This window comes from Ambystoma mexicanum, chromosome 11 (genome assembly GCF_040938575.1).
Source record: "Ambystoma mexicanum isolate Mex_15411 chromosome 11, UKY_AmexF1_1, whole genome shotgun sequence".
In the NCBI taxonomy this organism is placed as follows: Eukaryota; Metazoa; Chordata; class Amphibia; order Caudata; family Ambystomatidae; genus Ambystoma; species Ambystoma mexicanum.
The window spans coordinates 429592733-429610544 of NC_090934.1; the positions used below are offsets into that span (position 1 = coordinate 429592733).

The 17812-nt window shown below is 43.4% G+C and overlaps 1 protein-coding gene across 4 annotated transcripts in view; it reads left to right on the top strand.

Annotated features, from left to right (window-relative positions):
• Positions 1 to 17812, top strand: part of LOC138503489 (F-box/WD repeat-containing protein 7-like) — a 733637-nt gene that overhangs the window by 239085 nt on the left and 476740 nt on the right. The gene's annotated exons all lie outside the window — the stretch shown is intronic.

Consider the following 17812-nt stretch of genomic DNA (forward strand, 5'->3'; position numbering starts at 1 on the left):
TCGCTTCATGTTCTGATTCGAGAAAGCACCCCCCCCCAATTGTCCCGTTATGACTCAGATCAGGGGGGCTCATCTTCAGAGGTATGGATAGTTAAGCACCCCTCATTGCTCACACTAGCACAGCTGTTGCTCACAGACTCTGAGAGGCATGGGCACAAACACATGATAGAGGGGTATGTATACAGGGCGGCAGTTGGGGACTGTCACAGACACTTTTCTGTAATACCACATGTCTTGAAGCAATCCAATACAATGATCTGAGCCCAGGGGCCACTGTTGCAGCAGCCCATGTTTTTGCAGTCAGAGGGGTCCCACAATGATTATTTGGCACACATGGGTTTATTCTGCGGCGCCCTAATGGGCATAGTGGTGACAGCCCATGCTTGACTGCCCCTTGCAAACTCTTTATTTACCTCCTGCTTTCATTCCGTTGCTGTGCCCTGGCCCATCTATCCCAGACAGCCCACCTTCTTCCCTCCAACCTCCATCAGCCCTCAAATAATTCTCCAGCAGCACCATTTTAGTGGATGATCAAGTGCTGCATCTGCTTTAATTTAGTTATTTCAGTAGTAATCCATGTTGACTATCCCACCTGCAGAGTCTATGCTATGCTTCTACCTGTTGTGCCCCCTCCCCGTCCCCCTGAAAGGATTCCCTATTCTCTCCAGGTAGCCTATGATTTCCTAGGATCTATGTGAAATAATCGACGTTTTTACTGCCAAGCCCAAAATGTCGATTTTTTTTTTAAACACATTTCACCACATATATACATAGGTCACGATCCCCCACAGCTCCCTCCATAACCCCAACATTTATTATCACCCTGACACGTCCCCCCATATATATTATATATGTGGAGAAATGCGGCGTTAAAATTTCGAAATTTCGCGCTTCGCAGTGATTGTTTGTACAGTAATGGGGTGATACCCACAAAAGAACGTGTTTGTTGTGCTGTGTGAGTCCAATGCTTCGAGACAATGGCAAGGACAGTCAGCTCACCTCTAAGTTGTGCATTTAGCTGAACAGTTGGTGTACTCTCTAACATGCTCAACAGCCTCAGATAGGAATGTTCTCAATGGAAGGCAGCAGGCCCCTATTGTCTGCTCTGCGCATTGCTATTCACTAGGCTGTATTATTTCAAGACATAGGGCCTCATTACACGGATGGCGGTAGGGATTTACCGGTACTGGTAAAATACCAGTACCGGTAAATCCCTACCTCCTTACTACGAGGTCCCTTAGCGGGTTGGTGCTTTAACGCCTGCTTTTTGCAGGCGTTAAAAACCAACCCGCTAAGGGACCTCGGAGCTAATTACGGCACCGCAATTTTGCGGTGCCGTAATTAGCGCCTTCCCCATTCCCATAGAGCCCTATGGGGCAGACTGGGAATGGGGAAGGGCAATGGCGGAAGGGGGATTTACCGCCCCACCAACCTTGGAATGGGGTGGTAAATCCCCTTTCCGCCAAGGCGGTGCCGGTATTTTACCGGCATGAGCCATGGCGCTAATAGCGCCATGGTTCACCGCCTACCGTGTAATGAGGCCCATACATCTACAAATAGGTACTCATGTGCGTAAGATCCTTTGGGCCTCATTACACAGTAGGCGGTAAGGGTTTACCGGTACCGGTAAGGGCATCGGTACGGTAAACCCTTACGCCTTACTACGAGGTCCCTTTGCGGGGCCATTCCTTAACGGCTGGTAAAACAAAAAGGACCTTGGTGCTAATTACGGTACCACAATTTGCGGTACCATAATTAGCTCCTTCCTCATTCCCATTGAGCCCTATGGGGGCAAAAATGGGAATGGGGAAGTGCCTTGGTGAAAGGGCAATTACCAGCCCCGCTCACCTTGGAGTAGGGCGGTAATTCCGCCATCCACCAAACCGGACACGGTAAAATACCGGCTGCACCATGGTTACCGCCTACCGTGTAATGAGACCCTTTGACAAGCACATAAACATATCATAGAAAACATAAAGCTTAACATTCAGGAGAAACATCTTCTGTGGCATTTCCTTTTCATGTTGTTTCATCAAGCGTTTTCCGTCCGAATTGAGAATGCCCACCCCCTTGTGTAGGTTTGTATATGCATTCTTCCTTGTTTGTTTCCAAAATATATTGTAACAGGGCCTTATCTTTTGTCATTGAAGTTTTGTTGTCTTCTTCTTCTTAGGGTCTTTCCCTGTGCGACTGCGGTCTGTACATAGACGATGTGCAGCCACTGTCATTTACTGCGCCTACTTATTATAGTTTCCCCTACTTCTCTGTCTTGGAAACATATCGTAGTATTATCTCATACTTCTTTTTCCATTTATTATCCCCGTCCTCCTTCAAAATATCTCTAACATAGCCAACCTCTATTCCGGACCTCCTTAGGTCTTTTTTAAATATTTCGTGGTAAGTAAAACCTTTTGTCTTTCACCCTATAAATCTGTGAGAGAAAAACTACTGGTCAATTAAAAGCATACAAAGTTCATATGAGATAGAGTGAGCAAGTCTCTATATACTGGAAGGAGCAACAACACCCTGCATAATCAAATAGCAGTAAATGAAAGGCTGAAATGGACAAATTGGTGGTCCACTCAAACGTGACTCAGAAGTCGAAAACAAAGACTATTCATTAGAGCCTTAAGCTAAGATAGTGGTGTGCTCACACTCTCTTGAATGTTCCAGGACAGTGAGCAGCAACAAGGTCAAACTACAAATGAGCGACTTTGGCTTGTGGCTTGCCGATGAGAGTTGATGGACTAATTGGGAAAATGGGGAGTAGTCTGATGGGATTGAAACTGTTGGGATGGTTCCCTGGTATTCCAGAGATCGTCTGGGGGTCCGCCCGACTCTCAAGGGCCCAACACCCTTCCCCAGACTAAACGGAGAACTCAGCCAACAGCAAAAAAGAACTGTGGTGTATTACAAAAAAAATAACAGGGATCATACAAGACAATCGAGATTCTCCAGTACTTCTCAGAATTCCATGGTGTGCGTCCCAGTTTTGTGGACAAATTACATCATTCGAGGGCCCATCCCGGAAAAACCTATCATCACCAATGATTGGGTTTTGAGAGTGGTAACCCTTATGAAAGTACCCTATAGAGGTTATTCTACTGGTCCTTGTATGTCAGGTGGCTGGCCTGTCCCGTCCCCAAGAAAATATCCATTACATTGTTACAGAGTAGTGGGCTTACCATTGGTTCTTACCCCTTGCCATCCACTCCTGATTTTCTATGTCGTGATTGGCTAGAGCTGATCTCCTCAAGCCTGGGACTCAATTTGGTTCTAAGCTCTCTGTGCACCTCTTCAAGGAAATGTGAAACGATTATATGTCTGTATTGTAACTGGTAGTATATCACCTTTGCCTATGAGAGTGCGCTCCTACATTGCAACACTTGATTTATTCCTCGTCTGGTTTGCTGCGATCGGCTCTGCTTTCCCACCACGGGCGAATGCCCATTGTCTAGTTTGGCTGTATCACATGCTTGCAGACCACAAAATCGAGCTCTTGAGCCTGCATTTATGAGGATGTATTCCCTTTTTCATCAGCTGATCCCTTGGTGTCTAGAGTTTGGAATGTGACCGTGTATCTCTGACCTTGGCTGCGAGCCAGCTTTGTGCTCCGTGCAGCCTGAATCAGCTCTTCTCATCTTGCGCTCCGTGGCTTGATGCCTTCTGTAATTTTCCTTAGACTTATAATATGGTTTCTACATGCTCATGTCGTACTAGGTAACCTATACATTAGTCATGGTCCTACCAAGCTCCATATATACTCCTGTAGTCCCATAGGGTTATTTGCCATAAGCATCTGCAAGCTTACTCTGGATCTTTTTTTGCCTTACGTTTCGGCGTTACTGCATTTGGCTAATGAGAAAAATAATAAAAGCTGTGACAGTAAGTGTATCCGTCCTCTAGCTATAGAACTGTGTAAGCATGTTCTTTGTGTATGCAAATGTGTGTTCATTAAATGTGGTGCAGGGCTGCAAGTGTGCTTCATGACTAACGCTGCTGTGTTGTGGTGTCACTAGTGATGTCAGCATTGTGGCTTTTTGGTGTTTAATTAAGTCTGTCCATTAGGGTATTCCCATCCACGATCTCCATTGTCTCCCCCATTCCTGATATGTACTGGATTTGGTCTCTATGGCTGGTTGAGGGGATACCTTTCTGTATGCAAGTCATCCATTGGTGCACTTGGGATTTGTCTGAAATAAGATGGGTGGCTTTGAGTGTTCCTGGCTCTTCATCTCTTCATGGATCTAGGGGCGAGGTGGGATTCTTGGGACCCTCTCTTCAGCCCCCCCCTCTGGTTGACCTGTCAACCACATCCTCACATGGCACAACCTTTATCCTTAATAGCCAGATTTTCGTTAGCCCTCTGACATGTCCATGATAATTTGCATGATCTTCAAAAGTCCATGACATGTAACTGCATACTCCTTCTGGGTTGCTCCATACCCATTTTCCTCGATAATTCTTATTGTCGAATGGATTATATAGCTTCATCGTCTCATGTGGGAATAGTGGACATTCTCTTACTCTCTTTCTCAGTTTATCTCTTTCCTCCACTATCGTGTCCTTTTCGCCTCCTATATTCCACATCTATCATTACCTTTATCCCTATCAACATTTCTGCCACATTCTTCCTTCCCTATCTATTAGCAATTGTTTTTCCTTCTCCTCTGCTTCCCTCTGTCTCTCGATCTCTTCTTGCTCCCTACTCATCCTTTCCCTCTGCTCCTGTTCCTTGTCTTCCTCCCTCCTCCTCTCTCTGCGCTCCCTTTCTAGTCTCTCTTCTCTTTCCCTCTCCCTTCTGTCCATTTCCTCCATTATCTCAGACCAGTCCTTGGCTTTGCGGCTCCCCTTAAGGCCCTCTATTTCTTTTGTTGCCCCTACTGCTTCTCCCGTTGTCTTCTCATCTAGCTTTAGGAGAATCTGCCCGCCTACCCACTTGTTTGTGGCTATATACTCTAGCCCCTCCTTCATGCCCTTCTGCACCTCGCTGCTTGCTCCCCTTTTGCTGTTCGGTTGCCCCATTACTTTCTGTCCCTCTTCCTTGGTACATGGTGGTGGTTTCTCTGCTACTCAACCCTGGCGCTATATTAATCACTTTGCTGCCTGAGTGCTAACTCTTGAAGTTAAATAAGGATCTCTCCAAGGAGCCGGAGCTCTACACATGCTGGCCATGCCCACTATGGAAGTGGAGTATAAAAGCCCTGCGTGTGCCTTTGTGTGGGTGTTTCTCTGCTACTAATCTCTGGCACTATATTAATCACTTTGCTGCCCGAGCGCTAACTCTTGAAATTAAATAAGGATCTCACCAAGGAGCCGGAGTTCAACCACGCTGGCCATACCCACTCTGGAAGTGGAGTATAAAAACCCTACATCCTCACCCTTGTGGCATGAAGCCTGGCTGGAGTAAAGGGTGGGTGACAGCTGTTAGGCTGTTGGGCGTGTGGACGGGACGTAAACCCTCATCAGAGCTCTGACACGACTATTCCCTCCTGGAGTACTCATAGCAGCAACCAGAGGATTGGAAGTAAGAATTTGGGAAATAGGAGTGCCACTGTTTATAACTAAAAGGATCGCCAGGTTGGGAGGAGAGTCGGACTAAGGCAGCTCCTCAAGCTGTCCCACGTACCCAATGTGGGCGGTCCCTCTTATCTAAACTCTGGCTACGTTTGACGTTGCCTTTTTCATCTGAACTTGGCAAAAGTTTGGATAGTTTGTCTGATGTTCGTAATTTTATTTATATGGACATTTTATTCTTACCTGATTATGATGGATTCATAAGATAAGTGTTTTTTGTATATAGTGTTCTTTTTTCCTTTTTTATACGGCCATATTGTATTTAAGATTCCTTTATTTTTTATATATTTTTTATATTTTTTTTTATTTTTTTATATATTGGGGCTGCGAAGATATCTTCTCCCCTATAAATCTCGGTATGGATTTTAAACCTTGTTTTGGTATCTACTAATAGCTCTTCTGTTACCTACTATGGTTTACGGCACTTTGCATTTTAAATTTGGAGTTTACCCCTGTTTGTAGGGAGTTTTTAGTTTTATTAGTAGTGAAATCATTCGTATCCCAAAGCATTGGAGGCTGAGAAGGGGGTACCTCTCCTCTGGCGATTTCTAAGGAAGTTTTCCCCCCTCTGCATATATTCTCGATTGGCCGGCTTGCCCTAAGATTTGTAATATGGGTCCTAGTTCGTGCTCCCATAATCTTAGATCTAAGAAGGGCAAGAAAAATACACCTACTCTAAATGCCAAACAAGGGGCCTTAGTATTGGGCAAAGAAAAAAGTAAGAAGAAAAGGGGAAATTAAGAAGTTAGCCATACAAGTTTAGAAAAACGGGCACTAGATCAACCCAAGATATTGAGTTTTTTAACTATAAAAGAAAAGGTGCAGGAACCTCAGACAGTAGACCTTCACCCTCCCCCTATTAATAGCTCGATGATTGACAATAATTCATTGGTGAAATTAGTGCAGAATCTTAGACGACAATCTATGGGGACATGTATGGATTTGGATATTTCTGCTGTGGGTGAAACTAACATGAATAATGTTATTGGTAACTTTTCAGCCACACCTGATATGGAAAGTTTGCACAGACTGATACTGAATGCAATGAGGGGGACGAGTCCTGGAATGAACCAAGGAATTCTATTGAAAATACACCTAATCTGGGATTAGGCAGTAGAAGTGAAAATTCCCTTAGGGTTGGGGAAATATTTGATGCCCTGACTACCATGATGGATGTCCTTCTGACCATCTGCACCAAGCTGCTAAATGAACAAAATGACACCAAATCATTGGTACAAAAGACAATTGATAATACTAAAGCACTTGGTATTATGATAGAGGAAAATAGGGAAAAAGACCAGAACAGTAAAAATAATGACTATAATAATGACAATGTAGCTTTAGGTGATTTGAGTGAATTGTGCTTGGCTGCTGAGAAAGAGAATGAGAAAAGTGAGATACAGGTGAATGAACACCTCAGTGAGATACCCTCCTCAAAGGAGACATTGGAAGACGAAATGAATGACTGTAAAGGTGCCATTGAAATAACTGTGTCCCAGGGATCAAATAGACGAACCAGACGTAAAAGGAAAAACAAAAGAACTACACGTAATAGGGTGGCCATGGCCAAGGTTAAAACACATAAGTGCACTAAAAGGAATACCATGGCTTTAGCCACCACTGCTCCATTAGACTCTGAATGCGTTGAAGTTGGAAATCTCTTTGAAATTATTGAATGTCAGGGGAAATTGAATGAGGGTAAAATGGCTGTTAGTAAAGGGGGGTATAGAAAAATGGTTGAGGAGCAAAGATCAGACCCCTGATGAAATAGAACCTGATGGAGAAGAGCTATTGGTAAATGAAATAAAATATGTAAATAGCCCTATTAGTAAAATGGCCCTAACTCTTACCAACAAGGAAAGGGAGATACACGTTAAGGAAATGGAACGATTGGCAATGAATGGAAATTCAAAAACAAGAATGAACAAATATACTGGTGATAAAGAGGAAACTAAAATCAATTTGGGGAAATCATTAAGATCACAGAAAAGGTTACCTCAGAAGAAAGCCCTTTTCAAAATAGGGCCTGAAATAAACTGTTAAAAATTCCACAATTACACAATATCAATTCAGGGGACATTGATACAGTTATTCTGCAAAAAATTGGGAGCTGGGAAAATTAGGCAATTATCCAATTTAGATCTGCAGTTCTGGTGGATTTGATTTGGAAACACTCTAATGGGGTGTGGGGAAATGAATTTGAAATTGTTATTTTCCACACCACAATAAATGAACATCAGAGTGATAAAACTTTGGAATCTAGGGGGTATCAAAAAATAAGAATGGACACAGGGGGTAACCAAAAGTAAGTACGGTTTTTGGAGGGTAACTGACTAATACAAAATTGAGACGAGATATGTAGAAAGGAAATTACCCTACTATCTTGGAATAGTAGGGGGTTTAACCCTCCACTTCATATGGATGGAATATATCTTTTCTTGGACAGTGACATATTTGCCCTCCAACAAACCTGGGTGTGTGGGTAAATGTTTTTGGAAGGGTATAACATATGGAGTAAAGCGCTATTAGAGGGAAAAAAGACCGACCAGTTGGAGGTCTGTGTATAGGGGTGAAATATCACATCACATACAGGACATACGACCAGTATGGGAACTCCCCATTTGTTATGTGTGCAGTCATCAATAATGGAAGCCAATCTGGTGAAATGCTTCTTATTAACATATATTCCCACACGGGGGGAAAAATATGTCTGAGAGAGGAGAAATCAAAAATAATACCATTGAAGGATGGTCAATAGAATCTCCTGACTCTGAAATTTGTATTGTAGGAGATTTCAATGCCTATTGTGACAATGCAAAAAAAGAGATGGATAGGTGCTGTGATCTGTGGGATGAATCACTCATCACTGTGCCAGTGGAAATACAGAATTATGGTTTGGATGGGGGGAAAAACCAGCAAACTATATATGGAGCGCAATGGTTGAAATTGCTGTCAAACTGGGGTTTGAAGTATCTGGAACCTAATAAAGGGATATGCACTGGGGAAACATGGACAAATGGGAAGGTTAGGTATCGACTTGACTATATGTTTGTTAGTGAAAGACTAAGTTAATCTATTATCTTGTTTGAACATGTACCTGCTCTTCTGAGTGACCACATGGTATTGAAGGGAAAATTTGCTAAATATCAAACAGAGTTGGGAGGTAGGAAAGGTGATGAACATACAATTTAGGGCGGGAGGGAATAGGATTACGTGGTCCGATAAAAATCTAGATACATTTAACAGATTGTTTGATCGTGGTATTATTGATGGCCAGGAAATAGCTCTTAATGGGTTCAAGATGATTAGAAACTTGTTGGGTTTGATACAAAAAGAAAACAGTAAAATGGAACTTAAAAACAAACAGGGTAAAAATCATATGCATAAATTTGACCATCAGATACAGGAACGAAAAAGAGAAATGAAGGGGGAACTGAAGATGCTTAAAGAGTCATATGGCTTAGATGAAGAAGAGAGGAGAATTAGATCTGGTAATATCATGACGCATTATAAAAACTGGCTTAAAGATTATAAATATAATATTGACAACACTAACTGGAGGTGCATATATAAACCATGCAGACCTCATGATTCAAAAAAATGTTGGTACCTGTATCGACAATTCCTGATAGAGGATGAAAACAGAGAAAATAATGACGTGGGTCAGGATGTATGGCTGCACTATATAGCGAACCTCTTCTTCAAGCAAAACCGCATTACAAAATCTCCCACAAGTAGTGAGCCTTATGGAACACCAACATTCCATAATGATATTTCAGATATCCTCCAAGTTATTACAAAAATGAAATCATCGAGAGCCCCTGGCCCGGATGGGCTGGCCAATATTGTAATTAAACAAAACCTGAAAAAATGGGCAGTGCTTTTTCTCCAACTATTTATCGGAATATGGGAAAAGGGAATTATTCCCGATAGCTGGAGAAAAGCTATAGTCGTCCCTATATTTAAAAAAGGGTATAGGAAAACACCAGATAATTATCGCTTGCTTGCTATGGTTGATAGTAGCTGCAAGATGTTCTGTTCTCTGTTAGTGGGCACTATGAATAAATGGATTAAGGAGAAGGGATTGTTATCCACCCAACAAACAGGTTTTAGAAAAGATCATAGCACTTTGGACACTTTGACAATGCTGAACCATATTATTGCCGATACAAAAGATAAAAAAGTGGAAGGTTTATATGTGTGCTTTATTGACTATTTGAAAGCTTTTGATTGTGTCAATAGGGATTTATTGTGGGGAAAATTAAGTGCGGAAACAAATATGCCCTAGAATTTTACACGTTTTGTAAGAAATGTACAGGGATACAACTGTATCTATTTGCCTAGGTAAAGGGGGGACAATATCCTCAGCGATTGGGACAAATATTGGCCTTAAGCAGGGATGTGTTACATCAGCAATTTTATATAACCCCTATTTGTCAGACCTCTGGATAGATTTACCATTATAAATAGTTTTCCACCGAAAGTGGGACGATACCATCTTGATGGATAAAACCCCAGTGGGATTACAAAGGTTGCTGGACGAATTGTGCCTCTCTTCTGAGGGAAATAACTAACTTAAATATTAATATTAGCAAGACTAAGATCATGATATTTGGAGCAACCAAGAAGGAGAAAAGAAAACTGACCTCCAGATGGCATATAAACTCTGTAACTTTGGAGGTTGTGGAGGCTTATCCCTTTCTGGGGATATCAATTTTAAGTAACCCCGTATAAATGTCTTTCAGGAAATGGTAGAAACCTAAAAAAGTGGAAAGTTATACGAAAATATATGTCTAGTAAAGGAGGACATTCTATAGAAGGTTTCCTAGAGGTATATAAGAGATGTATAATACCTGGTGTATTGTATGCCCTGGAAACAGTGGAGGGAAAATATTTGACTAAATTAAGCAAATTAGAAGCTAAACATTGGAGACCTGTACGTGGCTTACCTAGTGCTGTACCTATAGAGGCAATAAGATGTGAGCTGGGGCTTACATCCCTGATGACCCTGTGGAAAATAGGATGTTGTAAATTATATCTTAGAATGATGCTGGTGGAGGGGGAGGAAGGAAGCCTATTGAATGTTATTGGAAAACACAGAAGTGAGGATAGGATTAAGAACACTTATTTACTAATCCTGCAAAATACTGTATTGCCCTGTAAGAAGATTCAATTCAACACTACAGCTAAGTCAATGCCTAGTCTGGGATACTGAATGGAAACCCTTATTGATAAATCTTTATGTCCAGTTCATGAGTGCTGGATGACTACCCCTATATAACACCCCTCTCTTAGAATCCCCCTGACCCCACTGAGCCAAGAAGTAGTTCTGTTTTGCAAGTTTAAAAGGTTTATTTGAGAAATAAGACAAAATATAGATACCACGCTTTTATAATAAATTAATAATCGATATTGCCCTTATAAATATAATGTTAATCAACAATGGGTAATCTGACACTAGCACACTTCTTTATAATCAATGAGGAGTTAGTATATGATGGATCAAGTAGAAAAAATCCTTTCATGATTTCAAGGGAAAAGCAATGAGGAATAAAAGGAAGTACAGAAATACTTGAGATGATTTTAGCAAAAGATAATATAATCACTTTTTCTCTGGCAATTCACCCCCCTCCCCTATGCAATGTAAGACATGGAAGTAGATGGAAAGAGGAGCACACAGTTCTCAGGAATGCAATCAAATAAAATACGAAATTCAGTTCCCCCCAGCAAGCTTAGAGAAAACCGGTATGAGTTTTAAAACACAGGCCGAAGTGCTTCGAATGTGGTGGCAATGAAGTGAGAAATATGCTGAAAATGCTTTTAATTCCCTTTAGGAGGTTCAGGGTGAGTGAGAGATACTTGGGATGAGTTCAGGCTCACTTTAGCAATGATTCAGAGATGGTGATTAAGAGGCAAATGAATTTTTAGCAAGGAAAGAAATGACTGCTGATGGTTACCATTGGCTGGATTTTTAACCAAATCGCAAATCGCGGTAAAATTCGCGAGTGCGTGAATCATGATTGCAGAAGGTATAAGGAGTAGGAAGTCGGTTCTAGGCTTGTTGGAAAGCTTAGATTCTAAGTTTTCAGAGGAAAGTTAAACCAAGTTTGTAGCCCAAACGGTTCCAGAGATATGAACGAATCTGTAAAGGTCGTTTTTCGGATTTAAAGTAAACTCAAAATGACAGGTGACAGCTTGCAGCTTCAGAATTGACAAGTGACAGTGGTGCAGCTTTACAAATGACAGGTGACAGTTAGGAGGCAGTTTTACTTAGGTTAAATAGATTGAATTATATTACTTTAAACTAAGAGATTTGGTTTTTGCCCCGTCCTAGCTGTACTCACAATATATTTGGAAGGACTGGGTCTCGTCACGGATCTGATCAATCAGGCTAGCGGCACTTCACAGCGATCTGGTCTCTGGGTCTGCGGTTCTGCACGGTCTGGTCTGGTCGGGTCTGGCACTGGCCTGGTCTGCCCGGATACAGCGGTCTCTGCACGGCTCCTGGATCTCTGCACTGGTCCTGGCAAAAGTTCTTGGCAAGGGATTCAAGCAGATCACCTGGCTGTGAGTAGCTTGCAGTGATTTGAGGCCTGCTGCAGAGAACTCAGCTTGTGGTTTTAGGCCTCTGATTTAGGTTCTTAAATATAAGTTCTAGGTTCTGGAGTATGTAGCTGGAGTCAGTCTGGAACTGGTATCTTCTGGATGTTGTGTGGTCCGGCAAAACGCTCCGCAGCAACTGGATTTGAATGTCCTCTCTAGCTTCCAGTGGCTCTTTTTATGTCTTTTGAAAGTGGGTGTGTGCGCAGCATCACTAAGCCAACGCCTCTCTCAACTGATCATTGGTCAAGCTTTTCTCTCTTCCTTGATTGGGGAAGGAAATGTGAGTCAGAGTGGTGCTGTAGGTTTTATGGGTCAGAGGATCCTCCCCTGGTCAGTTTGCCCACAAATCTATATTTGATTCAAATATATATTGCACAGATACGCAGTTGTTTAAAATTACGTGCACCCATCACATATCACATGAGGTATACTCTGTTCAAACTCTGCTCTTCCTGCGGGCTTGCATTCAAAAATGACAACATTTTGCGCTTTTTAACTGGTTTTGCAATATCGGACATTTACCCAAATTTACACACATGTGCGCAAGGAGTATGGACATGAATTGATGAAGTGCCAGATTTTTAACATGCAGACATTTGGAGTGAGACCATATTTTCCGCTAGCAACCCCCCAGAATACACCACAGGGTCCTAACACATCTCAAAATGTTCACAGAAAAATCACAAAAATAATGATATTACTTATATAATTCTGACAAGTCCGCACTATGAGTTATCTATCTTTTTTAAAATTATGCTCTGGCCCAGATGGGTGTGGTTTAGGTTCCAAAGCACATGGGGGAAGCTTCTGCCTGTACCCGCCTCCAGCTCGGGTGGCTCCCAGAGGCACTTCTCCTACCACTTCTCCCAAGAGGAAGCCACTTTTACGACGCCCCCAATATAACATTTGCCTGAGTCCAGGACAGGCCTTTGTTCACCTCCCTGTAGTCCCCAGCTGCTCCACCTCTAATCTAATCAGAGAGGTGACAACTCCTTTTGGCAAGGGGAAGAGTGGCTGAGCAGGTTTTAACTCCTGTGGGAGTAGATGTCAGGCAGAATTCAGTTTCATTAAGCCAGGTTTCAGCTAAAATGTCACTTTTTGTTCCCCAGTTTAAGTCAATACAATTTTTACATATGCAGCTAGAATGCTGATTCTAAGTTCAAAACTATGACATTTTAACAGTTACAAACTATGTGACACTCAAAAGTAGGTCACTCAGTTAATTTAAACATTTTGATTTTGGTGGTTTTAATCCGGTTTCAGTTAGGCTGCTGACATGCATAGCTCAGCCAGTTTTGTTATGAACATTGTTTTGGGCTCTTCATGTTCCCAGATTTTGTATGCACACATACTTCATTCTGCCAGATATCCGCTGGTGTTCAGTGAGATTTTTGGATGTGTTGCAATGTTTGAAAATAGGCATTTTGAGCTGGCATTCAGAGTAACCAAAGGTAATTTTAAAGCGTTTTTGAGCTAACAGGCGCTGCTGTTTTACCTTTGGCACCCATTCCACTCATGGCACCCTGGCCCATCATGCTCGCACTGGTGGGTGGCAAGTTAGGCAGCCATTTTGGTGTACACACAAACTGCGTGGTTCTCCTGGATTCTGGCGCACATGTGGGCTTTTTGGCCATCTTGGATTTTCTAAGCCCACAGCACCAAATGTTGCAGCATGATAGCTCAAACGTGGGTCAGGACACCCAACAGCCCTTTCTTGAAGTATTAGGCCTGAAATCACCAAAGGAGAAAGAAGAAGTTATTATATTTGTTTTAAACCTAAAGAAAAAAGCAATTATTTGGGATTTATGTGAAAACCAGTCTTATCTTTATACTAAGATACGCTATGCTGATTATGCTCTCCAGGGATTTAAACCAGCTATACGAAGAGAATGTTTATTAAAAACAGGTAATAGAGCATTGAGCAGATTTGTTATGCAATTAAGCATGAATACCCCTCCGTGTAATGAATATACTGTTGCCTGGACAACCCCCCCACCCTCTGAGCAGAAAGACTATGTAGGTATTGCAAAATTGAGGTGGAAACTGCAAGACACATTCTTACGATGTGTATTGAATTACAGGAATGGTACTAAAAAGGATATGGAAATCTTGCAAGGGACCAGAGCATGATTACATTGGACCAATTTTGGGCAACTATCTATGAGGGGGAGATAAAGGTGTGTCATGATGCCTACCTCCAAGGAGCCGAGTCCGACCCAGCAACCCCAGAGGCAGGCATCATTCCCCCCAGGGAAGTGCCAGCGGGCCCAAGCTGGGGCCCTTTGGACACAGTCCTGGCGCCTTAGGCGCCAGGCTCATGTTGGACCCCTGTCCTGGCGACTTAGGCGCCAGGCTCATAAAGCTAGACATGTGTTCAAGTGTTTCAATGTGCACTTACCTGATGCAGACCATGCTGCTACATCCAGGCCCTCTTGAGGCCTGAATGGAACTACTTTACCTGTGGGACTACTTTCGACCTGGGTGTGGTCGGGGAAGGATACATACCTGATCGGTGGAAGGATACATACCTGGAACTTCTTCCAAAGCTATTTAAACCATGCCCGATCAGCAACTCTTGCTTCGCGTTGTTCTGCTCCTCGCAGCTGGACGCTCACCGTGTCAGCTCCTGCATCTGGACTTCAGCCACGCCTGTCAGCATCCTGGGTCACCTGCAAAGGGAGATAAGAGAGAATTGGAGAGAAAGAAGACCTTACCTGCTAAAGCTGTATCACGGAGACATCACACCGACGATCCTGAAAGGGAAGATATTTTTAAAAGCATTTCGTTTCAATCGCTTCAGCGCTTCATTTCACTCACCTTTCCTGGGCACCTCCATCTTCAGCAGCGATCATCCGGATCCGCAGCCACTTCCCAGTGCCTAGAGAGAAAAAGACAAGAACACAAGGTGAGAGAAGGAAGGGAATAGGAAAAGCTCAGTTTCCTTCTAAGACTTACCAGTTGGGTCATTCCCATTTCATTTCGGGTCCTGCCGCTTCCTGGCATTCCGGACCCCGGCCCCTATGGGGAAAAAAGACAAAGACATTGAATGAGCGAATGCAAAGACATTACCCGAACGCTCATCCAGAATTTACCTGTCATTTATTGGAACTGCACGTTTCACTTCGGGTCGGCGCCATATCTCCGGCATTCCGAATCCCGGCCCCTAAGGGGAAAAAGACATAAGCGTTAGCGCTTGCTGCAATAAGACAATGAACATTATTATTAAGCTTGAACTTTTGAACTTGCAACAGAACTCTTACAGCGTCTTACCTGAATAGTCAAGCTTATTTGAACTTCCATCAAACCTCAATCCAGTGAAGAAACTGGGTTTCAACGCGCCCCTGCATCAGAAGCAGGATGGAGAACTCATCCTTCCAGACCCTAAGGTGAGACTTCACAGGGAATTGTGGAAGGGTATCGTGGAGGGTTGGAAGGAAGTGGGAGGCTTGAGCATTATTCCGTCAGTAGGTAATACTCCCTTTTCACACACAGGGGAATATTCCTACGAGCCAGAGAAGCCAGAGTAGAGGGGCTCTACCTGTCCATCTTCAGAGTCCTGCGCTTCACCATTGAAGAAGCATCAGCACTCGAAGCCAGACCTGCGCCTCTGTGGGAATCAGGTGAGCGTGACAGAACGCGAAGCCTACCCACAATTTCCCACCCGGGCGCTATGGAGACTTCCGAGACAGATCAGCTGGCCCAGCTTTTGGGAGAATTACGGGCAGAAGTGCACTCAGCCCGCCAGGAGACTAACGCTCTCAAAAGAGAACTGATCCTATCCAAGGAAAGAACAGATGACCTGGCCAAAAGGTTATTGCAGGCCCAGGCAGGGCACACTCCTTTACCTAATTCCGGAGGTACTTCCACATCAATGGGTTTGAATAACCCGGTACAAATCAATCTACCTGGACACATGCCTTTGGCCCCGCCTGAACGTTTTGCGGGGGATCCCAAGAAATATGCCGTCTTTATGAACCAATGTCGTTTACACTTTCTATGCAGACTTGGGGCCTTCCCTAACGACCAGACCAAGGTAGCCTTTATACTATCTTACCTCAGTGGCAGTGCTGCCGATTGGTCTATTCCATTGGTAAATCAGGATGCTCCCATTCTCCAGAATTTTCAGGGTTTCCAGGCCAGCATGGAAAGATTGTTTGCTCGACACTCTCAAGGACAGGCCCTTGATAACGAACTGCTATCCTTACGAAAAGGTAATCAGGATCTCCTGTCCTACGTTGCCACCTTTAATAGACTGGTTGTGGAAACTGGATGGCCAGAAAACAAAAGGATCACATTGTTTCATCGAGGCCTGCGCGGAGAGCTTAAGGATGTTCTAGCTCAGATAGTAGATCCACCCCAGGTCTGCGCAGACTACATAGACTTGGTGGTTCAACTTGATCACAGACTTCAAAATAGAAAAGCAGATCGGTTCAAGTACGAAACCCGAGTACCGATCAAAACCCACGCCAACTTCAAGAGTACGACGTATCCGAACCTATGCAAATCGGCGGTGTTAAAGGACCATTAACGCAGAAGGAACGAGAGAGAAGACGGCAAATGCAACTTTGTCTGTATTGCGGGACTTCCGGTCACTTTCTTCGAAATTGTCCGGTTAAACCACCTAAGAAGGTGGTTGGAGCCACTGATAACGATTTATTGACACCTGATTCGGGAAACGACCTAGCCCGACAAGCGTAGGGGTCCGCTTGCCGAGCTTGAAAACAGATTCTTTGACCTCGCATTTTGTCATGCCAATGGTGCTCGAGGACCCAAAATAGCCTCAGCAGTTGCATGCTATAAAAGCATACATCGACAGTGGAGCTATTGGAAATTACATAGACCGTGAATTGGCTTCCAGGATTAAGCTCCCTCTCCGCCCGAAAGTAACCCAAGATGTCATTACTACAGTAGATGGAACCGAAATAGCCTCAGGGCCTGTAACGCATTCCACTGTTGAAATGACACTGGTGGGTCAGGATGGACATAGGGAAACAATCGTGTTTGATGTGATCAAGGCCCCACAATTTCAAGTAATTCTTGGAATTCCTTGGTTAGAAACACATAATCCCAGAATTGACTGGCGAGCAAAGAAGATAAGTTTTCCTGATTGTGAACCAACTTGTTATCCAAGAAATCCAGTTACGGGTCTAGCCTCAGCAACTTCCACCCCTGTACAGCTACCGTCAGAATACCAAGAATTCCAAGACGTTTTTCAGAAGGAACAGGCTAACACGTTACCTCCCCATCGGTCTTATGATTGCCAAATCGATCTGGTACCCAATGCTCAACTACCTTGTAGTAGGATTTATGCTCTTACGGAACCTGAGAACCTGCATTTGCGTCAGTATTTAGATCAGTACCTAGCCAATGGTTTTATTCGCCCGTCCAAGTCTCCTGTATCCTCAGCTTTGTTCTTCGTGCCGAAAAAAGAGGGCAACCTTAGAACATGTATAGACTATCGTGCCCTAAATCAAATAACGATTAAGAATCGTTATCCTCTGCCCCTGATCCCTGAGCTTATCGTCCAGGTGAAAGACGCTTGTGTGTACACCAAGTTAGATCTTCGAGGAGCTTATCACCTGGTACGTATAAAAGAAGGCGACGAATGGAAGACTGCATTCCGCACCAAATT